Source organism: Podarcis erhardii, assembly GCF_964252035.2.
Source record: "Podarcis erhardii genome assembly, chromosome: 5".
NCBI classification, from domain to species: Eukaryota; Metazoa; Chordata; class Lepidosauria; order Squamata; family Lacertidae; genus Podarcis; species Podarcis erhardii.
This window is the reverse complement of record NC_138509.1, coordinates 75,467,293-75,492,484: the sequence shown is the minus strand read 5'-3', so window position 1 is coordinate 75,492,484 and position 25,192 is coordinate 75,467,293. Positions and strand designations below refer to the sequence as shown.

The window sequence follows — 25,192 nt, the reverse complement described above, 5'->3', positions numbered from 1 at the left end:
CCCTTCATAGTCTCCCCTTTTGGCCCTAATAATGTCATAGTTTCAACATCAGTAGGGCCAAAACATCAGTAGTCCCAAAACATCTGGAGGGCCGAGTTTGCCTATGCCTGATTTAGTAGATCTCTATCTTGCCAAGAGCATATGCTTAAATTTTTAAAAAAGGAAATGAAAAGGAACCAGTTGCACTAGAGCCAGAGTTAGATCATCTGATCTTTCTCACAGAGCAGCTGGTGCCAGGTGGTCCTTAGTCAACAAAGGGAAAGTTCAACTAGAACAGAAGCAGGCATCTGGTGTACTGCCTTCACCTACGTCCCTGCCTCTCTCTCTCTCTCTCTTGCATTCCTTCTCACAGGACAAATTGTGTTAGATAATGTTGATGGCAATGATGTCACTTTTGCTCCACATTTTAATTATACAGTGGTACCTCGGGTTAAGTACTTCATTCGTTCTGGAGGTACGTTCTTAACCTGAAACAGTTCTTAACCTGAAGACCACTTTAGCTAATGGGGCCTCCTGCTGCTGCCGCACCACCGGAGCACGATTTCTGTTCTCATCCTGAAGCAAAGTTCTTAACCCGAGGTACTATTTCTGGGTTAGCAGAGTCTGTAACCTGAAGGGTATGTAACCTGAAGCATATGTAACCTGAGGTACCACTGTATAGCCATGCCAAACCTTTATTGTACTTCAGAGCTCAGGCCTGTGAGGAAAGCATAGATTTGTGGTCCTCTGTGGCAAAATTGAGAGTCCAGGTATTCATCAACCCAAACCTGTTTAGCTTCAGCCAGGTGTCTGCAGCCTACGCTATCAAACCATGGAATGCTTTCCTCCTCAAACAGGTAAGACCCAACTACACCACATTTTTGTTAAGTGGGTGCACAGTCACAGGTATTTTGGAGGGGGCCCCAAGTCTTCCCAGATTGTTTAGTTTACCACATTAGCCACTGTTACCTAGCAAAGGAAGACCTGCAAAGTTAGGTGTTCTTTTTTTTTTTTAAAAAAAAAAAAGCAAAACAACAAAACAACAATACCAAGTGCTTTTGGCCACCAGCAGCTCTGTGATTATTGAAGGCTGATTTTGTGATGATGTGTCTTTTCACCACTTTGGACTATCAGAGACCAATTTCATGCTGTGCGAATTCACTAATCATGCAACAAGGTAGCAATCAGATGGTGGGCAGGTGATTAGTTTGCTCTAGGTTTTCGCAGAAAGAAGCTGAAAACAACGGCAGGACCCACCACCTAATTGCCATCTGGAAGTATGTTTACTATAAGGTGCAAAAATTGGGCTCAGAAAGTCTCACATTGGGCTAATCTGGAGGGCAAATTCAGGGTATATGGCAATACCTAACGTAGTCAAAGTACAAAGTTGCATGACTGCTGGACTATGTGTTACAGCATTCTGAGCAGCAATCGGTCATATTTCTCATTCATTAATATTTTAGCCTCTGTATTTCATTTATAGGTATCTAGGTAAACCCTGTTAAGTGGTATGTCTAAAGTGCATAAAAATTTAGATTTCATTTATGCAGCTTTTTTTCTTGTTTGCTCATAAATACAATAGTTCCAGGTAGAATTCTTCAAATGTATATTGTAATACATTTGTATTAAGTTTCAACAGGAGTCTAAAGACAGTGATAAAAAGCATTCCCATCAAATACTTTGAAATTAATCTGGCAGTTTGACCCAGTAACCGACATGCATACTAAAACACTGATGTGAATTGAAAATAAAATAACCACGCTTGACAGATATAATAGTTTAAGTGATTTCAAATTAACCACATCCCACTGACCGCAACTGAAGAATGTGTTCATTCTCCCGCAATGAAACATGCTCTAGGGACTCATTATACAGAGTAGAGTAAGTAAAACCAGAGTGGAGTAATTGATGCCGAGGAGGAAGAAAGAATGACAGCTATTTAATGATTCCCAAACTTATACATAAAGATATCACAAGTGCCTAATGTATTATTTTTCTCTTTCCAAACTAGGTATATTATAGGCTTGCGTCTGCAATGCATAGCAATTGCAACACTTGATATAGCTTTTAGGGCTAATGAATTATGACCCCCCAAAAAGGCATCAGCTGCCGCATGGAAAACGCAAATAACAAACACCCTTGTGCCGCTATGATTGTGCCTGTGGATATACCATGGGGCCAAGCCTCCAGTGGAAGAAGCAATGCATGAAGAACCCTCAGTCTCCATCCAGTAAGGTCTCCAATTATTATATATACACACACTGAAAAATTCCTAATGGTATTTTATTTTCCAGCAGTCCTGTGGGGGGTATTAATAAAGGAGGAAAGAAATGGAGAAACGGTTATAAAAAGATATTGCTCTAGAGCAGTGTTTCTCAAAGTGGGTGATACCACCCCCTGGGGGTCGCTTGAACAATCCAGGGAGGTGGTAGTAGCCTCATGTACAATTGGGGGGTATTGAATAAAGATTGCTTTTGAATTATGGTGCTGGAGGAGACTCTTGAGAGTCCCATGGACTGCAAGAAGATCAAACCTATCCATTCTGAAGGAAATCAGCCCTGAGTGCTCACTGGAAGGACAGATCCTGAAGCTGAGGCTCTAATACTTTGGCCATCTCATGAGAAGACAAGACTCCCTGGAAAAGACCCTGATGTTGGGAAAGATGGAGGGCACAAGAAGAAGGAGATGACAGAGGACGAGATGGGTGGATAGTGTTCTCAAAGCTACTAACATGAGTTTGACTAAACTGCGGGAGGCAGTGGAAGACAGAAGTGCCTGGCGTGCTCTGGTCCATGGGGTCACAAAGAGTTGGACATGACTAAACGACTAAGCAACAACAACAACAATTGAATAAAAGTAAGGGAAACATAAAGGTGGAAACATAAAGAAAGAAGAGAAGAAAATTTTGAAAAACGTTTCATACATGTTTCATCTGTTGTGTAATGACGCTTACAACCAGGTTGGGTGCCATTGCAGGATGGTGGATCCATTGCAGGATCCCCCCCCCCCCCCGGATCAGGCGGTCATGCTGGAGGCAATAATTTCTCCCAGGCTTGGGTGAACCTTTTTCAGCTTCACCCAGGCATGGGAAATGGATCGCAGCTTGCCTGCTTATTTGGCCAATGGCTGTGGTGCAGGCCCCATCACTGGGGCAGATCAGACTGAACCAGCAGGACATAGGTAGAAATATAGATACATGAAAAAACACAAATTGGTCACTATCTTTTTGTTTGTTTGCTTAAAGAAGGTAGATTTCCAAGGGGAAGCTGAGTAATGTTCATTTTGAGAATAATTGGTGACGGTGGGGCCGATGGGGAAAGGAGGCAGAAGGCCAAACTACACATTACATAAATCCCTTAAGTGCAGGAGTGGGGTGAGTCTTTAACCTCCCCCCCCCCCCATAATCCCAATTTGGATTGGGGGTTTCCTGCCAGCTATTTGCATGAGAGAAACAGCTCCCATTAACTTCAATGGGAGTACCCGTCCCATGGGTTTACTTCTTTAGTATCTTCATTTTGAGAGTGATTAGCAATGGAGTGGGCAGGGAGATGAGGTTGAGGGCCAAACTACGTCCTACATTTATCATGTGTAATTTTTTTATGTGCAGTATTTTATTTCATGAATCATTATTGTGTTTGGGTGAAAACAACAGGAGCTTGGGTAAGGGGTTAAACCCTCCTACTCTAGAACATACATCCTACTTTGGAATTTGTTAAAGAAAAAAGGTTGCACTTAAGGGCAAATCATTAATTAATGTAGGGTATACTTTGTTCCTGAATGATCTCCAAGATCTCCAAAAGGTTTTAAAGGCAAGGTATTCCTTCTCTGTTCTTGACACTAATTTAGTTTAGAAATGTGTAAATAGTCAGGTATCTAATCAGGGCTGGATTTAGGTTTGATGAGGCACTAAGCTACTGAAGGTAATGGGGCCCTTTCTATGTCCATCTGTCCTTTGTCAACAACAAATTGTTGCTTTTTTGTGTTGAATATATGCTGTATGGTAATTTATGGACCTAATAGGTATCTAAAGCTGTTTGCCACTGTTGCTGTATGTAGGTTTTATTTTATTTGTTTTTTATTTTATATTTTGGAAATGTACATCCAGTTTTTTGCCTTTAATTTTTTTGGGGGGCCCCAAGCTATAGCTTGTTTAGCTTATGCTGTATCTAATAGCACTGAACCTCTTGTGACAGAAGTGAAGACTCTCAGGACCAGGGACCAAATGTGGCCCTTCGGGCATCTCTATCTGGCCCTCACAATTCTCCTCACACCACCCTGTCCCCAAACTATGCCCTTCACTGGCCCTGCTTTGTGCTCCAAGCATTTTTGCCTGACTGAAACGTGTCCTTGAACTGTATGAACACTTCTTTCTTGTCTGGAAGGAAGCTACAGGAGAGAGAGAGAGAAAGAGAGAGAGAGAGAGAGAGAGAGAGAGAGAGAGAGAGAGAGGAGAAGGAGAAGAAGAAACTGCTACCCTACCCTACTGTACTATACTTTTCTATTCATTGCTCCACTGTCAGGGACTGGCTGGATGATGAGGAGTGGTGGGAAGCACCAACTAGGCCAACTCCAAGGGAGGAAGGGAGAAGGAGGCTCAGAACCTGGGCATTAGTGGTGGGACACTGAGGAGAGGTCAGAGGGGGAAGCTTGGGAAGAGATGCGGGATACTGAAGGGACAACAGCGTTTAGCGATCAGGAGGAACCTGTGACAGGGAACAGTTCAGACTCCAAGGCAGAAGCAGAAGAAGGTGGGTGGGTCAAGAGACTATTCGAGCATCTCAGGAGTCTCCCCCTCCAGTTGTGAAGGGCCCCATCCAGTTGTGTGCTGGCCTCCCTAATGAGGAAGGCAGAACAGAGACCAGAGGTGCACAGGCACAGTTTGGGACTGCTTAGGAAACATCTAGGAGAGGAAGAGCCTTAGGAGAGTTGAAGGCAGGGACCTTCAGTCCTGGCAACTGCTCTATAGGAGCAAGACCTGCTGGGAAGTGTTGCTGAGTTGCATGCCATTTCACTGAATATAAAGGGTTAACTTCACTGACAACTCACTCTACCTCTTTGTTTTGACCTGCATCTGACTCCAGCCTTGACATCCATTTTTATTCCTGATCCCACACACCACTGGCATGTGGCCCTGAAAAAATTGTATAGAGGGGGATCCTGCCCTCAGGCGAAAATGTGTTTTCCTCCTTCTGTCTTGTGGGATCTTTCTTCCCTAATTTTGTCACTGCTGATTCTTGTAAAATCTATGTTTCTAATTTTGCAAATCCTATCACCACTGATTCTCAGCTCCTGTATTTGGGAGCTAGATGTCATCAGAAGGAAATTGTTGGATTGGGGACACCCATTGATCCCTTCCTGCAAGATGCACTTACTTCGAAGTAAATTCAATTAATTTCTATATAGGAATGGCAACTTCAACATTTACACTGAAACTGCCAATTACAGTCCTAATTTTCAAATCTATGTCCAGGCACAAACATGAGTGGCACCAAAGACTCAACAGGAGAAAAAAAAAATGCACTCGGGTAGCGATTTGTGCAGAAAATTAATATGTGTATTATAGCAGAATACTCTACTAGTACCATCTGTGCCCATTGACTGCAGGTAAAATAAAAGCTATTTTCAAATCCAGGGGATAAAGAGATAAAAGTCCTCCCTGCATTGCATTAGAAATCAACGTTTTCTGTTCTCCTTTCTTACTGGTTGTTTGCTCTGCCTGTGCCATATACCTTAAGGCAAAACATGAGTTGTGATAGGCTGTCACACGGTTCAAAATATTATAGATGAAATCCTTCCGGGAGGAGCAGCTGGCTTGTATTGTAAGCCACACAGTTTTTTGGCAGTGATGGCACTACACGTGTGCCTGAGGTTTTCTCAGATGGTTAAGTTTCTTTTTTCTCCAGGGATCCTTAAGAAAACCCCATATATATATATAATAAATATAAAATCCTCTTTGATTGTGAGGAATTCATGCTCTGCAATATATGCTTAAGGCCAAAGCCTAACAATTATTTTGCATTATAGCCTTTAAAGACCTTTCCATTATAAATAAGGGAATGTGAAAGCTGGCCATTAATACGTTGAGTTGAAATGTATTATTCTAAAAGAGGGAAAAACTGGCACATTAGTCGTCTTTGAAATGCAGAACAAATTCTATTACTATATTCTCCACGTCCAATAAAAGGCATGCTTTGTCCATAGAACTGAAGAAATTAGTGATAAAAACGGCTGGGAGGGCAATCTTTTCTAGGCTCCTCATTAATGTGAAATTATACCCTAGAGTCTATTCTGAATTGCTTTGTCCAATCTCATTTCAAATTATCTAGACAGACAATGGGTCCGGCCCTAACACAACTGAAGTCAAGTGGGAGCATCTCTTCTCCTCTGAATATGGTGGTGTAAAAGTTATTCATAATGATGCGTGTGGGGCATTCAAGAGAGATGTTATGCATCTTCACATGAACTCCTATGGCTGAGTGTAAATAGTTAACAACACATTACCTGTTTTCAACAAGAATGGCTTTGTTTTTGTTTTAAAAAAAGCAGGCGTGTGTGATCCACATATGGAAGCTGATCGCTGCTCATAGACCTTCACAAATGGCTGCTGTGGAGGCTGTGCAAAGTCCAGATCCCTCAGCAAGATGCCCTGTGGGAATCCTAGCTGAGCAGGACCACCTTTTGCTCACTTCTGTGCCTCAACTTGTCTTTTTCTTCTGGCACCAATCTGTACATCCTTTCAGGGAGGGCTAAAGCTCAAGATCCAATACTTTGGCCACCTCATGAGAAGAGAAGCCTTCCTGGAAAAGACCCTGATGTTGGGGAAGATGGAGGGCACAAGGAGAAGGGGATGACAGAGGACGAGATGGTTGGACAGTGTTCTCGAAGCTACCAGCATGAGTTTGACCAAACTGCGGGAGGCAGTGGAAGACAGAGGTGCCTGGTGTGCTCTGGTCCATAGGGTCACGAAGAGTCGGACACGACTAAACAACAACAACGAAAGCTCAAGAGCAGAGGACATGCTTTGAATGCAAAAGGTCCTAAATTCAATCCCAGGTGTCTTTGGGTAGAATTGGGAAAGAATCTTGCCCGAACTGAAAAAAGCTAAAAAGCTCAACTTTTCTGTCCGGATTTTCACTATTTAAAATATGGCAACCCTCGTCCAGCTTCCTGAAGGCGGCTTATTGTGCTCCAAGGTCGGATCTCTTTTTAAAAATTCATATACAGTTGAATATTATTCCCTTATATAAACACTGCATTTTCACAGTAGGATTGTTGTTTCATGCAAATATGCACAGCTTTCCCAAGTAAAGTTATCAATATCTTGGCTTCAAATTCCCAGGGGACAAAAATGATGTTCCATTTGACTTTGCGGTTTTCAGTAAGTAGTATTCTTCTAACAATTTTCAAGACAAATTTCTGGAAGAATTTGAACAAAATGGATGGTTGAGGGAGTGTTGGGGGACCTCTGCCAATTGTTGACTTACTTTGAGCCTAAGGATTGCAGATTGCTATTGGCTAGGATGCTTTGATGTTCTAAAAGTCTAGTTATGCAAATGGGGAGAAAAGTTTTGCCGTGTGTCAATGTTCATTTTTACAAAATTACCCAGCTTTTAGTGATGACTTCTACTGACTTATTTTTGCATTTTAAAAATGTAGTACAGTATATTTGAGGGCTTCAGTGTATTTTTGTTCTGATATTTTCTTGCATGCCACCCTGAGATTTTTTTTTTTTTAAAGAAATGAAGCTTTAGCTAATTAATTTGCAGGAACCTATTTGAATGAATGGGGACGCGGGTGGCGCTGTGGGTAAAAGCCTCAGCGCCTAGGACTTGCCGATCGAAAGGTCGGCAGTTCGAATCCCCGCGGCGGGGTGCGCTCCCGCTGCTCGGTCCCAGCGCCTGCCAACCTAGCAGTTTGAAAGCACCTCCGGGTGCAAGTAGATAAATAGGGACCGCTTACTGGCAGGAAGGTAAACAGCGTTTCTGTGTGCTGTGCTGGCTTGCCAGATGCAGCTTTGTCATGCTGGCCACGTGACCCGGAAGTGTCTGCGGACAGCGCTGGCCCCCGGCCTCTTGAGTGAGATGGGCGCACCAACCCCAGAGTCTGTCAAGACTGGCCGTACGGGCAGGGGTACCTTTACCTTTACCTATTTGAATGAATAAGGAGGGGAAAATTTGAACCTCACACTTCTCTGATAATTTGAAAATTCGTATAATGCAGATGAAATAAGAAGGTTCTTTTTAAGCAGGTTAGGCTGCTTGAAATATCTCTTCTACCTTCCACCTCTCCCATTTTCTCTCCTCTCTTGCAACCACTAGTAATATGTGCTTGACCTGATTGGTTTCCTTATATTTTAAAGAATAAAGGCTATCCAATCCAAAGTGAGTTCTTCCATCTCCAGAAGAGTCTTTTCAATGGGCCCTCATCGAAAGGAATCAGAGTTGAGCAACATCCTCACTTTCAGTGAAGAAATAATCAGGAAAGTTAAACATAATGATTTCATGCCGAGACTATAGTGCAAACACATACTTAACCATCATTACATCCTCTCCATATAATAACAGAAAACATCTGTATTGTGTACTGAAACAATACATGTTGCATTATAACTAGATAGGTATTGAAGCATTTGTTCAGGGTGGTGGTTACGTGTGGTCTAGGAGAAGTAAGTTTTTATTCACTTTGCAATTTTCACGCCTAGCTAAAAAGATAAATAAAAGTTTTAAGACCCTGTGTTTGCCATTAGACCACTCTTATTGCACACTGAAGCAGGCTTCAACAATGAAATCTGTATGCTGAAGAATAATACATTTCCAAAAACATGATACAACATGAGCTTTTTATTAGCTGAAACTTTGGTTCATTTGAGCTTATGAGCTGCACAGAATTGGTCTTAGGAAAATAGTTTCTACACACGGACTAGTGAGACTTAAGGCAATGAAAGGGTATCAGCTTACCTGTATTTTTCTGCTTCAAGTGCCCACTCCAAGCATAATGAAAGAATTAAAATAGAGGACATAAAACAGGAGTACTAAAACAATTATACAGGACTTGCCATGCTCACAAAGCAAAATGTTAGGTCCATAGGCTGCAACTTAACACCCACTTTTCTTGGAGTAAGGCCCATTTCATGTAATGGGATGTGAGTCTGAGTAGACATGCATAAGACTGGGCTGTTAGGTGAAATGTATAATCACAACTAATACCCTTTTAAACTTTGAATACAGAAAAGTAAATCACAAAATACATTCTGTTGATGGTGTTCATTTGTAATTATGCACCGTGTTTGGGAATTTTGGGGATGGATGTATCTTGTTTATTTTGCACTGGCTTTTAATTCCTTTATTTTTGTATTTTAATTGTGTGCCATCTTGGGTGGATCCCCATCACCATGTTAAAAGCAGCAGCACAAAAATATTTTAAATACATTTTTGAAAAAGCTTCCTTTAGCTTAAGTAATCTAACTGGCTCATGTTTTATTAGCCTTGAGCATTTGGCTTATTGTGTAATTTGATTTCCCACCCAGGAATTTGCTAGTCTAGTCCACAATCCAGGCCCCGTGTGTAAATGCGGACTCAGATTTCTGTCAGAATAATCTGCAAGAATGTGGGATTTTGGAAGGTACTTCAGTTAAACACACATCAGTTGTACTGCTTTTTCACATACTCCAGTAGCCTTGAGAGTAGCCTCAAATGGCACAAACAGTGCTCAGTGGGTGGACAATAGCAAGGAACTATACACCAAATTACCCCAAACTGCAGGCTCTCAGACAGGTTTTTGGTTTTTGGGGAAGTGGAGAAGAGTGTTGGTTTGTCCATAGTATGGCAGAATTTGATACTCAGAAGTGAAATGGAAAGATTGCATGAAATATCAAATTTTTTTTTGCGAGTTCAGATTGTATCTTTGAAGCCAGGAATGGGGAAGCATAACCCAAATTTTCTTTTTGGAACTGGTCAGTGATAGAACTGGTAGCTTTCTGTATAATCATTATCCCACATTCTTACTGCTAGTTGCATTGGGCCACTCTGTAATTAATTACAAAATTAATTTAGTAACTAATTATAATTTATATATAATTTGGGTTAGACCATTTTTAAGGCTGAGGACCACATTCCCACATGGGTAACTTTTCATTGGCACACACCAGTAATGGATGGGGTCAGGATCAAAATGCCAGTGAGGTCAAAGGCAAAAGTATGTAGATGGATGCTGGACTAGATAGGCTTTTGGACTGATATAGAAGTGTTTTTCTTATGTTCTGAAGTAGGAGCCAGTTATCCTCACACAAGCTTCTCCATACAGTCAGAAACTTGGATTGCACAGCACTGAGATATGGACCACATGGAGCAGAGGTTTTCAACCTTTTTGAGTCCACAGCTCCCTTGACCAACTACATTCTTTGTGCCCACCCCTGAGGGGCTCAGAAGCCCAGTTATGTCACCCTTTGCTTGCAGAGCTGGCAACCTCTCACCCTTTTTCAAACACCATCCCTTGTGGAGAGTTCGCTCAGCTTCCTCTCCTCTCTGCTCTCCTTGGGAGTCCTCCAGGCAGTCGCTGCTGCTGCCCCCTTCACCCCAAATAGTGGTGCCTCCTCACACTGCCTCACAGGGGCCTGGGACTTGTCTGTCCAGTCCCCACAGCAAAGGCTGGCAGACTGGCTGGCTGGGCTCCCTCGCCCGCTTGCTTGCTTACTCTGAGGCCACCTCAGTTCCTGGCAACCAGCACCCCCTGGCTAGCCCCAGAGGCACCATTCACCTGGGGAGCTTGTAAGGTAAAGGGACTCCTGACCATTAGGTCCAGTTGCAGACGACTCCGGGGTTGCGGCACTCATCTCGCTTTATTGGCCAAGGGAGCCGGTATACAGCTTCCGGGTCATGTGGCCAGCATGACTAAGCCGCTTCTGGCGAACCACAGCTGCGCACGGAAACACTGTTTACCTTCCCGCTGGAGTGGTCCCCATTTATCTACTTGCACTTCATGCTTTCAAACTACTAGGTTGGCAGGAGCAGGGACCGAGCAATGGGAGCTCCCCCCCCCCCGTTGCGAGGATTTGAACCGCCAACCTTCTGATCGGCAAGCCCTAGGCTCTGTGGATTAACTCACAGCACCACCCGTGTCCCTGGGGAGCTTGTAGCCAGGGCAACAAACAGCCACACAAGCCTTTGGGAGGTAGAGACATGAGAAGGCATCAGAGGAGGGAGGGAAGGAAAGAGGGACAGAGGCCAGTGTTACCCATGGCACCCCTGACCATCATTCAAGACATCCTAGGGTGAAAACCACTGACATAGAGGATCATTCATGAGTCCAGCCATCAGACATTTTAGAGAACAGCAGAGCTGGCCAGGCATGGAATTATAAGTAATGGGGCTCAAGGTGTATAGTCCCACTCTACCCTCCATGCATTAGACCTATGTGTGGAGGGTACTGAGTGAGTAGAGCTCAGGCCATAGTCACTCACCCAGGAATGTTAGTTTGATGAGGTTGCTGAGAATTCACCTCCTGACTGACTCCCTTCAGAGAACTATCACTCCCAGGATATCCTGGGGAAGTGAAATGTTGTGATCCTAGCTTAAGTCTACAGCACTCACTCTGAGTAAAATCAGTTTCACTGCTGCAAATGCTAGGGAAATGCAAGCCCACTGTAGACAACTGAGCTATCCCTATTATTTGTATGGCAGCAATTCAATATTTCTTGTTGCCATCCCCTGAGATGGGGATTCGGCAAACTGCTGGGAGCATCAGCATTTCTGAAACGTTTTATTTCCCCCGAGATCATCTCTGCTATCTTTCTAAATTCTGTTCTCTTTTTTTTCCTACATGACTCCTACTTTATTTAATAGAGGAAAGAAATCTGAGTGCCTGAGGTATTCAGATGTGGAGGTATGCATGAGAGGTGGTGAGGAGGTTAGAAATGTCCAAATATTAGATTTCTGAGCTTCATACTTATCTATTTTCTAAAAAGGCTTGCTTGAATATTTCAGCAGAGACCAGAAAATCAAAATGCTATGCATAACATATGAAATTACAGGAGGCCCAAATTGCATCTAATTTATTGGATGTGAGATACTTTGTTTGTAAGGCAGGAATACGTATATGTTGGAAATGTATCATTTATAATAACCTTCCTGCGTCTCCTAACATCTTTCCCATGACTGTAAAGACACAGGATATTTTGGGATTACCAGAACATATCCATGCAAATTATACAATGAAATCCTGATGTTGTACACAGACCATGAGCAGGCACAAAGTTATAAACATAGCATGTCATTTATTAAATTTATCCAGTGAACCTACTGTGACTGAGCAGGCAATAGCAGAAGCTTTGGGGGGTGGGGGTGGGCTTTTGTGTGCTGTAACCCCAGTGAAAATGGTGAAAAAACATACTTTCTTCTGACATCCAAATCAGTCCACTGTGTCCAAAGTGTTACAAATTCACATCTTTAGAGAGAAATCCCTGCAGGAAGAATTAAAGCACAGTCTTTGGACTATTTATGCCAGAGTAATATCATTGCAGTCAGCAGACATACTGTAGCAGAGACTGTTTTTCAAAGATTACTTTTTTTGATATGGCTATTCTATATGGAAGGGGAAAGAGATGTAGGATTTTTATAGCCAACTCACATGATTTATGTGTTGTTAAAAACAAAACAAAACAGGAAGGAAGGAAAGAAATAACAACTTACTGAATCTGGAAGGTATCAATCGAGATTAATATATAATATATATATATAGAGAGAGAGAGAGAGAGAGAGAGAGAGAGATATGCACGCCTCTGTAGATTGTTTGGAAAGTCTTTATGTTCCTGTCCCGAGTAAGGAAAAGTTCATGCTGTATTACCCCAACTTAGGTAACCCTTAGGATAATTTTTTAAGCAGCAGGAAACAGGACTGTCTGGCTGAGTAGATAATGATATCAGCTGCTTCCTTCCAAAACAACAGGTGCTTTGGCATCAAAATGTATATCATCATACTGAGATGATGACATCAGATCATACTTCAGCCTAATTGTGAACCACCTCCATTAATCCTCGAATAATTCAATGTTTTTATGAGTGCTGCAAGGTGAACCATGAATTTGAGAGGTGCTTTCTTACTTGGCACAGAGGGTTAAAAAATTACACTGTCTCCCGACATTAAATACAAAGTTTGCATGGATAGTAAATAGTAGTTATGTTGTGTTGGAAACATCTGAGATAATATATAATTAGGATTAAATTGAAATAAGATTTCTCTGTCAAGCTCTGTTTGGAATGAGCCAGAATAGTTGGCAATAGAGGAGGAGGGGGAGGAAGAGAAAACCCCCCGGTTTGTCCTTTAAAATATGGGAAAGATAATAAGATTGCAACATATTGGTATTGCTGACAAAATGTGGGAATATTAACAAAACAAAATGTATATGTAGCTATTTTAAGGAATGTGCTACATCCTTACAAGGAAGTAAGGACTATTGGACACCCTGGGGCTTAATTATACATAGGATTACACTGCAAATAATGTGTAAAGAATTATAATTTCTATGCCAGGTTTCCCATTTATTTTATAAGAGGGAACCAATATCCAAGCACCTGGAACAAGGCAGGAATAAAACAAGCAGACCGCATTACTAACAGGGTTCCAGCAAGAACGCTCTGTTGTTTGTCTCTGGCATTAGGTATTGAGAAGCCCGCTGCTGCTGAATATGGGTCTTGGATTAGCTATCATGGGTAAGAAAGCTTTTGGTAGACAAAGATCCTTCTAAAAAGCCCCAACCACAACTTTGGGTGATATTCAACATAAGTCATCTTTAAACTAGACCCCTGGAAGTCAATGGACTTAGAGTAAAATCCATTTCTTTCAATGAGTCAACCCAAAGTATGACATAGGTTAGAGATCACTCATACAAAACGTATTAAATAAAAATCCAAATATTTGATATTTGTGTTAAGGCACCCACCTTGAATATACCAATACTTTGATATTTCTCAGCACTTTAAAATGCATCTACCTAAAGCTCATTATGGCCACCCCCCCCCCTTTACCTAACAAGTATTCATTCATTGCAAGCACATCTTTAATGGGCTTCTTTATTATGGTCTCAAGATTGAACAACAGATTGCACATCTTTTGATTTGGTATTATAAAAAATAAGTAGGCAGAACTGAATGAGAATTAACCGAGTTCCTAGGGTAGAGGAGCAGGGAAGCATAACAAATAAAAGATTATGTTCTTCTGCCTTTAATTTTAAAATATAATACTGACCTTCTTTAAAACAGATGCTATCTCCATGAGCCAGATGTGTCTCTAAGCAAATTAGTTATAAGAAATACATCCAAGGACACGGCCATTTAAGGATCAATAAATTATTCATCTGTCATTTGTTATTGTGCAAGGCTGATGCTGACGTCTTTGACATGAACGAAAGAGTCACCGTCCACTGTGATGGCATTAAGAATTTAAGAGGGGTGTATTCAGGGGAAAAAAACCTAAACTGAAAGGGGCTTGAGGAATTGCTGTTTATCACCACATACATATACACACCTTAATTATTCATAGCACAGCCACTTAAAAAGCCCACGCTCCCTTATGTAAGTTGTGCAAAAGGAGAGAGAGAGAGAGAGAGAGAGAGAGGTTAGAGCCAACCTGGTCAGTTCTGCTCCGTATTCAAAGAAAGGAACAGCTGTACAGTGGCTCCTAAGGTTCTGATTTTCAGTGAACCAATGAAGAGCAATTTGTTTATTAAGTTCATTGAACACGAGTTTTATCTTCTGTAAGTAAAAAGTCATCCTAGGATTGTTTTGTGGGCTTCAGTTGTAACATTTGGATGACCATATGGAACTCTTAGAGGCGCCGTGGGACCATGCAGCTATGAAATCTGATCACTATCTCCCCAGTGACAGCTGGAGCCTTTACACCATCAGAAAATTTTCAGACTTCTAATTTGTCATAACTACCTCCTGTGGAAAGGAAATATGTTATGTAGTCAGAGGCAGGAATTTGACACTACGTAACTACAGTTGTTGGCTTCCTTTCCTTTCCTTTCCTTTCTTTTCTTTTCTTTTTCTTTGCATTTCAGCTTCAAATGATGTCCTCGGCACTTCTTAAGCCTTGCTTGCACCTGAAAGAAAACGCACACCAAGGAACTACAAAATAAAAACCCCACACCCATGTGGGGGTCTTGTAAAATCACGGCCAATTCTTTTCAGGAGTTTTTTTTTTAGCAAAATAGATTTATTTGATGCTGAAGGGAGATAAAAGGATCTCTCTGAGATCCCATTAACAAAATCACTGACATGAATGCCAAAGTTTTTTTTTCTGTGGGTTTTTTTTTTTTAAGAAAACCTTTTTGATGCCTTGGCTTGGTGCTGCAGTTTTGTATATGGAGGTCTATATGCGTATTGGAAGACAAGCTTCCTACACCGTCACATGGAATGAACATATAGATCTATATATGTTTGCTGTGATAACAACCTCCCATCACAAAATCCCATTGGGCACATAATATACAGTGCTGAGATCTTTTCAATTTTACAACAGCAGACCTTTCTGTACACGAGTAAACACTACAGTTTATATAAACAGACTTTGTATACATTTAAATATAAGCCTTTCCTCTCCATATAGAAGAAGAGTTTGGATTTGATATCCCGCTTTATCACTACCCTAAGGAGTCTCAAAGCGGCTAACAATCTCCTTTTCCCTTCCTCACCCACAACAAACACTCTGTGAGGTGAGTGGGGCTGAGAGACTTCAGAGAAGTGTGACTGGCCCAAGGTCACCCAGCAGCTGCATGTGGAGGAGCGGGGAATCAAACCCGGTTCACCAGATTACGAGTCCACCGCTCTTAACCACTACACCACACTGGCTCTCAGATAGCAAAACTGAACTCATCATTTCACAATGCATGCAGGCCTTCACATAACACGAGCACCTGACAAGTTTCCATTAGGTGCCCTTTCATTATGCAAAGAAGCTAGGTTAGTGTGTAAACCAGCCCCTTGCTCTAGTTGCTTTGTTTCTACTCTCCTTGTGGATCTGGATTTTCAGATGTTAATGTGGGGGTGGGGGACCTATGACCTTCCAGAAAAGATATTGCTGGCCTGCACTCCCTTCAGTCCCAACCACTATCACCTGTCAGGAATGACAAGGTTGGTAGTTTAGAAACACTTGAAAGATCACAGGTTCTCCACCTCAGTGTTAAGATTTTGGACCATCTCAATGAATACTACTTACGATTGTGTTTTGTTGTTGTTGTTGGAATGATAAATATCTTTGAATGTCATATTTAAGCACAGAATAGTAAGATATACAACATACAAAATGAGTAGATAAAATATATGATAAACCAGGGAAGACTCTTCGAGGAATGTTTAAACAAGCATGGGGATTGTATTTGATTATTGGGAAAGATACAACAAATGGAGAAGATTGCGAAGAAAATCTGACCAAAGAAAAACTGTCAGGGAAAAGTAATCACTGTCTTCCAGTATCAAAAATATGAAGGAGCAGATAATTGCTCACATTACCAGAAATGATAAAAGACTTTCCATTAAAAAGCAATGAGGAAAGACCGCGCCTAACCCTAGGAATAAGGAAAGAGACTACAGGAATAGCATCATGCTATGTAACAACCTGCCACCAGCTCTGAAATGGACAATAATGACAAATGGACACATGGGATGAAACCCCAAACACACTGTGAAATGTTATCCTGGGCAGATGCTTAGTATATATTATCCAGCATTGACAGATACCCAAGGTTTATGTTTCTCTACACTTTCACAGCTCAGTATGGCAATAAAATGTTTTGGTTTAAGAACTGTAGCCCCTATGTTCTCTCTCTCTCTCTCTCTCTCCCTCCCTCCCTCCCCCACCATCTTCCCTGTGAAAAGCAAATGGTAGTCTTTAGCTTGGCCTTGGAAAGTGACTGCAGGTCTGTATTTTTATTCTCAATAAGTTCAGGTGTCCAACTCACGATCTAGGGCACTAGCTCCAGAGAAAAAAGCAATCTATCCATCTTGGAAATTGTTGAATTTCCTTGCTGATTTCCATTATTATTGAATCTCCCAGGTCTCAATTAGCTCCCAGTTCTGAAATCTTACACTGGATGCTTGGTACTACTCACTTTGGAATATAGCAATAACAGAGAAAATTATACATATTTTGACACTTTTAATATGATTTGATTTATTACATATACAATGGAGCATCATTTCTAAGACAACTCTCACCACGAGCCTGACAAATCTGGAACTATTCTTGATAATCAAATAACACTAATATTCTTTACTTGGACTTTCTTCTTCACCTTTGGCGATCACTCGTGACCGAGTAAGATTGTCTTCCATGAACAGTGGGTCCATAAGTGACTGTGGAGGCCGATTTTGGATCCACACATCCTCCCACAGTGGGGACATAGGTTTCTGGGTAGGAGTTGATCACGGTGAGGATTTGCAAAATGTGCCTTCCTCTTAGCACGTTTCTCCCTTTCATCCTGAGTTCGAGTGTCTTCACAGTCCATGACACCTTTGGTAAAGGCTGTTCTCCGATTGGAGTGCTCACAGGCCAGTGTTTCCCAGTTGTTGGTGTTCCTATTACATTTTTTTAAATTTTTTTTAAAAATAAATTTTTATTAAGATTTTTAAACACAAATGCAAATATAATAAACAATGTAACATATATCAAACATAATTTCTTAATTTCTTTGGACTCCCTCACGTCTTCCGCTCCCACTTGCATCATTGTCAATTCTTGATTTGATTTATTACATATACATTTTTTTAAAAAAAATGCCTTGAGAGAGTCTTTAAACCTCTTTTGTTGTCCACCAGCATTACGCTTTCCATTTTTAAGTTTGGGATAGAGTAGTTGCTTTGGAAGACGATAATCAGGCATCCGCACAACATGACCAGTCCAACGAAGTTGATGTCAAGGAATCATTGCTTCAACACTGATGATCTTTGCTTCTTCCAGTACACTGGCATTAGTTCACCTGTCTTCCCAAGTGATGTGTAAAAAGTTTCAGAGATATCGTTGATAGAATCTTTTGAAGAGTTGGAGATGGCATTTATAAGTTGTCCATGTTTCACAAGCATACAGTATGGCTGGTAGTATAACAACTTTCTAAACAAGCATTTTGGTTTCCCTGTGAATGTCCAAGTCCTCAAATACTGCACTTCAATGAGGAGAAAGCTGCGCTTGTAGAGCTCAGGCAATGCTGGATTTCAGCATCAAAGCTGGCCCTTGTGGGAAGATAACTACCAAGGTAGGAGAAGTGATCAACACTTTCCAACATTACACCATTAAGTTGGATTTGTGGCACTGCAGAGGGGTTGTTTCAGGCTTATTGGTGCAGCACTTGGGTTTTTTGGATGTTGAGCGATTGACCAAGCTTTTTGTAAGTTTCTGTGAAGGTATTTAGGATGGTTTGGAGGTCATCCTCTGACTATGCACACACTATGTTGTCATCAGCATAATGAAGCTCTATGGCAGAAGTTATGGTAACCTTACCCTTTGCTTTCAGCCTACTCAGATTAAAGAGCTTTCCATCTGTTCGATATATGATTTCTACTCCTGTGGGGATTTTCCCTTTGACAAAGTGTAGGATCAGGGTGATGATCCTACTGTAGCTGCTGAGGTCCTCTCACAAATTCCACAAAAACAAATTAGAGTTCTCCAAATCTGGGAGAGTTGTGTATAGCTATTAACCAAATGAAAAACAACAAAGCCAGTGGATCTGGCCATCATGCAGTTAATCTCACAAGTAGTTTGCCACCCCCCCACTCCAGTCAACCCAGGCATTGGAGGTAAACTCTGTAGCAAAGGCTTGGATAAGTAACATTTCTACAGTAGATGCAAGCAGTTATGCAGGCCTGTGGACAAAAAAAGCACTGCATGTGCTTGAAAATGTAACGCTACTTTGACTTGGCCAAACAACAATACAAGAAGCGTTCCATTCCTTTCTGAACTGAAGGCTTAGGAAGATATAATTGAAACGTTGAGAGCATGAGTCAGTTTCCCTTCAATGGCAACACACCAACTGGCTCCACTGGGAGCAGAATTAGAAGCTCAATATTTTTAAATTAATTATGCATGAGATAAAGATACAATTAGTCCCATTTCATTGCTATTGGCAGCTGGCCCCAGAATGTTTTTTAATAGCATCAGGGCAAAGTAGAAAGTTTGAAACAGCCAGGCAGCTATTGTTGGAAATGAATCCCAGGTAGTCAGGTTATGGTTTAACAGTAGCTGTGCATTGTAATCAAAGATGCCTCTCTTTCTTTTTCCATGCTCATTGCCTATAGCGTACATCATGGGAAGGAAACCTGCACTTCATTATCTGTATCCGACAATCGTATAATTTAAGCTGACTGGGCTTTCTAAGTATGCCTTTCAGTTTAATTTGTATCAGATGAAGTCATTTACCAGTTGTGAGAACATCATGTTAGAATGTCCTGCAATTCTGAGAAATGCTTGCTTAAGTTAATCATACAGGCAATCGGCCAGCCACTGTCCCCCACCCAGTAGCTTTTGTGCTATTCCCCCCACTCAACTCATGCAGAATTCTTCATGTGGCAAAATTAACAGAGACATGTTTATCAGTAGCTATTAGGCATGACAGTTGGTTTAGAGACAACCTCATAGGCATCTGTTTAGGATGCCTATGCTTACCAAAACATTTTGTTTCCTGGGCTGAAGGACAAGAATGTCCCTCAATTCCACATTGGACTGGCTATTGAATTACCCTTCAGCACTGGCCACGGAACACTGTATTCCACTGCAGCTGGGTTCAGCAGACTAGGTTAGCGGGCACCAGCCAGGCCAACTAGGACGCACTCTGTGTGAGTGTCTGGAGGCAGTTGAAGGATGGATGGTGGCTAACAGATTGCGGTTGAATCCTGACAAGACAGAAGTACAGTGGTACCTCTAGTTATGAACTTAATTTGTTCCGGAGGTCCGTTCTTAACCTGGAACTGTTCTTAACAAGAGGCGTGCTTTCGCTAATGGGGCCTCTTGCTGCTGCTGCGCTGCCGGCACACAATTTCCGTTCTCATCCTCAACTCGAGTTAACTCTTCCAGGATAACAGAGTTTGCAAGCTGAAGTGTTTGTAACCTGAGGCGTTTGTAGCTTCAGGTACCACTGTACTGTTTTGGGTGGACCAGGGGCAGGAGGACTCCCTGGTCCTGAATGGGGTAACTGTACCCCTGAAGGACCAGGTGTGTAGCCTAGGAGTCATTTTGGATTCACAGCTATCCATGGAGGCGCAGGTCAATTCTGTGTTCAGGGCAGCTGTCTACCAGCTCCATCTGGTATGCAGGCTGAGACCCTACCTGCCCACCAACTGTCTCACCAGAGTGGTGCATGCTTTATCTCCCGCTGGGACTACTGCAATATGCCCTATGTGGGGCTACCTTTGAAGGTGACCCAGAAACTACAACTAATCCAGAATGTGGCAGCTAGACTGGTGACTGGGAGTGGCCGCCGAGACCACATAACACCGGTCCTGAAAGACCTACATTGGCTCCCAGCATGTTTCCGAGCACAATTCAAAGTGTTGGTGTTGACCTTTAAAGCCCTAAATGGCCTCAGCCCAGTATACCTGAAGGAGCATCTTCACCCCCATCGTTCAGCCTGGACACTGAGGTGCAGCTCTGAGACCTTCTGACAGTTCCCTCATTGTGAGAAGTGAGGTTACAGGGAACTAGGCAGAGGGCCTTCTCAGTAGTGGTGCCTGCTCTGTGGAATGCCCTTCCATCAGATGTCAAGGAAATAAACAACTATCTGACTTTTAGAAGACATCTGAAGGCAACCGTGTATCAGGAAGTTTTTAATGTCTAATGTTTTACATTTTTTTATGAGCTGTAAGCTGGGGAAATCCAGCTGGATGGGCAGGGTATAAAAAACAAAAGTATCATCATCATCATCATCATCATTATTACCACCATCCTCTAACACCTTGCCAGCAGCCCCAACCATCCAGCATCTTTCACCTGAGACAGCTCCCTCATTCTATGTAATGGCCAGGGCTAGTCAGGCTACCACATTCTGGGGACAATGACAAGGGAAGTACATAGCCTTACAGTCTTATTTGTGTGCTTTAGAGATGCATTTCGTTGGCCACAGTAGGCAATGCTATACAGGGCTGGATGTTTGGACCTTTGGTCTGCACAATTGAGCTCAAATGGCTTTACAAGCTATTCTCTATGGCTTGCATCCAATGGCTGAGCAAGTAGAAAGCAGTGTGTATAACCAAACTTTCCCTTCCTCTTGGAGCTCCTTGCACCCTTTCCAAACAGAGTAGTCTTGTGTCTGAGGGAGCTGCCGTGCAAAGGGGAAATTGCCCAAAATTGGGTGGAGAAATCTTGTACAGCACAGTTTATTGAGGAACTGATTAATTAAACCTTTCCTCTCACACACAGGAGGGCAGGTCTTTTCTAAGATGACCGAGCAAGAGAAAGAGAGAGAACCAGAACATAAGTGAGAAAATAAGAAGGCTTCAAACCAGGGATAAAATATGTAAGTAAAAAGAAAGCATTTCTGCACACCATCCAGTTAAACTATAGAATTCATTCCCATATGAAGAAGCAATGATAACCAAATTAGATGGTTTTAAGAGAGAATTAGATAAATTAATGGAAGATAAGGCTATAAATAAGGGATGCGGGTGGCACTGTGGGTTAAACCACAGAGCCCAGGACTTGCCGATCAGAAGGTCGGTGGTTCGAATCCCTGCAACGGGGTGAGCTCCCATTGCTCGGTCCCTGCTCCTGCCAACCTAGCAGTTCGAAAGCACATCAAAGTGCAAGTAGATAAATAGGTACCACTCTGGCAGGAAGGTAAATGGCATTTCCATGCGCTGCTGTGGTTTGCCAGAAGCGGCTTAATCATGCTGGCCACGTGACCCGGAAGCTGTACGCCGGCTCCCTCGGCCAATAAAGCGAGATGAGCGCCACAACCCCAGAGTCGGTCACGACTGGACCTAATGGTCAGGGGTCCCTTTATCTTTACCTAAGGCTATAAATAGCTACAAGCCACAATGGTTATGCTCTACATTCACTGCTAGGGTGGTATGCTTCTGAATGCCCATTGCTGGCAATCGCAAGTGGGGAGAATGCTTTTGGCATTTTAGGCATTTGGTTGGCTACTGTCAGAACAGGATGCTGGGCTACATGGGCTGTTGGCCTGAACCAGCAAGCTTTCCTTACTTCCTTATGTAGAACACTTCAGTGGAAAGGATAAAATGTCGAGTGCTTTCTTTTTTACTTTACAACTTTTAAAGGGCCAAAATAATATGACTTGATGCCCTCTCAAAGTCCTCAGCAAGTATTATTTTCATAGAATCATAGAACAGTAGAGCTGGAAGGAACCCCTAGGGTCATTAATTCAACCCCCTGAAGCAAGTGTAAACCAAAATGTGCTGGCCATTTTATACATTCTTTTAAGATTTCCTTTTGTCTTTGTCCATGGAGTTTTCTTGGCAGGGATACTGGAGTGGCTTGCCGGTTCCTGCTTACTTTATAGGGCTCCATGATCACTGCAGATGGTGACAGCAGCCACGAAATTAAAAGACGCCTGCTTCTTGGGAGAAAAGCAATGACAAACCTAGACAGCATCTTAAAAAGCAGAGACATCACCTTGCCAACAAAGGTCCGTATAGTTAAAGCCATGGTTTTCCCAGTAGTGATGTATGGAAGTGAGAACTGGACCATAAAGAAGGCTGATCGCCGAAGAATTGATGCTTTTGAATTATGGTGCTGGAGGAGACTCTTGAGAGTCCCATGGACTGCAAGAAGATCAAACCTATCCATTATGAAGGAAATCAGCCCTGAGTGCTCACTGGAAGGACAGATCCTGAAGCTGAGACTCCAATACTTTGGCCACCTCATGAGAAGAGAAGACTCCCTGGAAAAGACCCTGATGTTGGGAAAGATGGAGGGCACAAGGAGAAGGGGATGACAGAGGACGAGATGGTTGGACAGTGTTCTTGAAGCTAACAGCATGAGTTTGACCAAACTGCGGGAGGCAGTGGAAGACAGGAGTGCCTGGCGTGCTCTGGATCATGGGGTCACAAAGAGTTGGACATGACTAAACAACTAAACAACAACAACAACATTAAGATTTCCTAGTTATTTCTGCACTGATTTGAGGTCTTGCCTCCTTTTTTGGCTACTACAGTAAATATGTTCATTATCTTAAAGCAAAAGATGTATGCATTGTTTGTTGTACTTATGTGCAAGTTTGGAGACCAACTGTAAACATGCCTACCCTGAAGGAATCCCCTTTGAGCTAAACAGAACTTACACCCTGGTAAGCATGCTTAGGAGTGCAGACTTAACTGATTAATCAACCAAGATGTATTTAACAGGGTAGTAGCCCTAATTACTGAGCATACCTTAGGAACTTTAGGGTAAATAATAATTTACCCTAGAAATGAGCACCTTAAACTGTATAAACATTTCTCTTGACACATGGAAATAGGTGTGAGGCTTCCCTTCAAAATTTATTTAATGGGTTGTTGAGAATTAGTTGGTTTTATGTTTGGCTATCCAGGATATGATAACAAATTCTCTCTCTCTCTCTCTCTCTCTCTCTCTCTGGGCTCAGTCAAGGAAACCAATGGCAAGGAAGAGACTTCAGTACTGTAGTTTGGGAAAAACTGCAACATACTAGGCTGAACCAGAAGTGGGAAAATGCATTAAATAAATAGTTTTTATAATTATGCTTTGTATTATACCAGCAGTTAGGTTCTACGAAGAGACATGAATTGGGCCTCTGTGTGCTAGATTCTACAGGCAAAATGCAATAGCTTTAGTTAAAGAATCTATTTAAAAGTTACCAAGAGTTCCCCATAGCCAAAGAATGTTTGGCTTCTATAAGATGCAACTAAAATACCCATCAATTGGAATATGTAAGGAGGTAGTCTATTTATATACCAATTCTTTTAGCTGCACTAGATACAGCCAGCCTTATTTGTTATGCTCCTGGACCTCACCTCTGATTCAAGGTGATCCACCCTTCAGGCAGTATACAGAGCATAGTTTCAGTGGTTCATGTGTAGCATGTTCCCTCAAGCCACTCTTGAAAACAGCCCAGATAAGGGCGACAGAAACTGAGGTGGGTCCATGTCCATTGTTCAAATTCTTATCACTGAAATTTCACATTGACACGGTGGAACTGAATAGAAATATTGCAAATGGCTGCTTGGTCTAGTTATGGGCAAACTGACCCTACTATAATTCATAATCTCCTCTGTAGGCTATAAACTCCGCTGTAGGCTCTCTGTTGTTATGCGACTTCAGAGTATCGTCACATTTTTGTACCAAACATCTTGCAAATGTGACATGCATTCAAGGCAACAATGTTATGTGTCATAACACATCCAAATGACCAAAAGGACTAATGGTGGGTTATGTCTGGGTGGATGAGGAGCTGTGGAGGGACTGCTTAGAGGAGTAATGTTGCTAGAGGTCTTGTTTGCCAGGTGAAAATGATCAATAAACCATTAATAAACACAAGGGACTAAAGAAAGTATTGTTTTCTGATCATGTCCAGAAATTGCTTGCTGATGACAATTTCTGATGTTTTGACAACTGAAGCCAAACCTACTCCTAACACTGTACTGAGGCTCTCAATACTGGGGCAGAGGTTTGTAATGAGACTGCCAAGAGCACCTGTATTGGGAGCTCTTAATCTTTTGAGAGCTCTTCACGGACAGTTCCACACTGAAGTTTACATATTATTTATCAGAAGCGTAATCATACTGTCATAATATATTATCAGCACAAATACTTGGGACTAGCAGTATTAAGGCAAACACACACAGGTATGTATTTTTTTTTCAAGCAACATTCAGTCCATGCTGCCTTGCTTTGATTACAATGAAAAGTGGCTTAGCAAGAAGGAAGAACTTGAGGATTCTAGTGACACAACAGGTTTTTGCCTTTCCCACCCTCTCATCTTACCCACCTACTGCTCTCCTTTTTGTCACCATTTCTTCACCAATTTTCAGAAGAGTATGGGAGGGAATAGTGGCAGCCCTAATCCTTCTCACTTGACTTTTGTTTCCATTGGCCTTAATTAACCTCTCCCTGGGCTCATAAAATATGTGATTATAATGTTTTAAAAGAAAGTCCCTTATTTACACACCAGGCAGGGGTTGGTTTTCTTCTTCTGTTTTTGTAACTCCTCGAAACCTGTTTCTTACCGCTTTGAATGCAATATTGTATGCACCGGT

The 25,192-nt window shown here is 42.1% G+C and overlaps 1 long non-coding RNA gene across 2 annotated transcripts in view; it reads left to right on the top strand.

The window, feature by feature from the left end:
- LOC309342382 overlaps positions 1 to 24,201 on the top strand; it is a 225,145-nt gene extending 200,944 nt beyond the window's left edge. For both annotated transcript variants that reach the window (XR_014156753.1, XR_014156754.1), the window contains 2 exons: positions 21,378 to 21,474; positions 22,428 to 24,201. This is a non-coding gene — a long non-coding RNA (uncharacterized lncRNA). The remainder of the gene's footprint in view (positions 1 to 21,377; positions 21,475 to 22,427) is intronic.
- Positions 24,202 to 25,192: the final 991 nt, after the last annotated feature.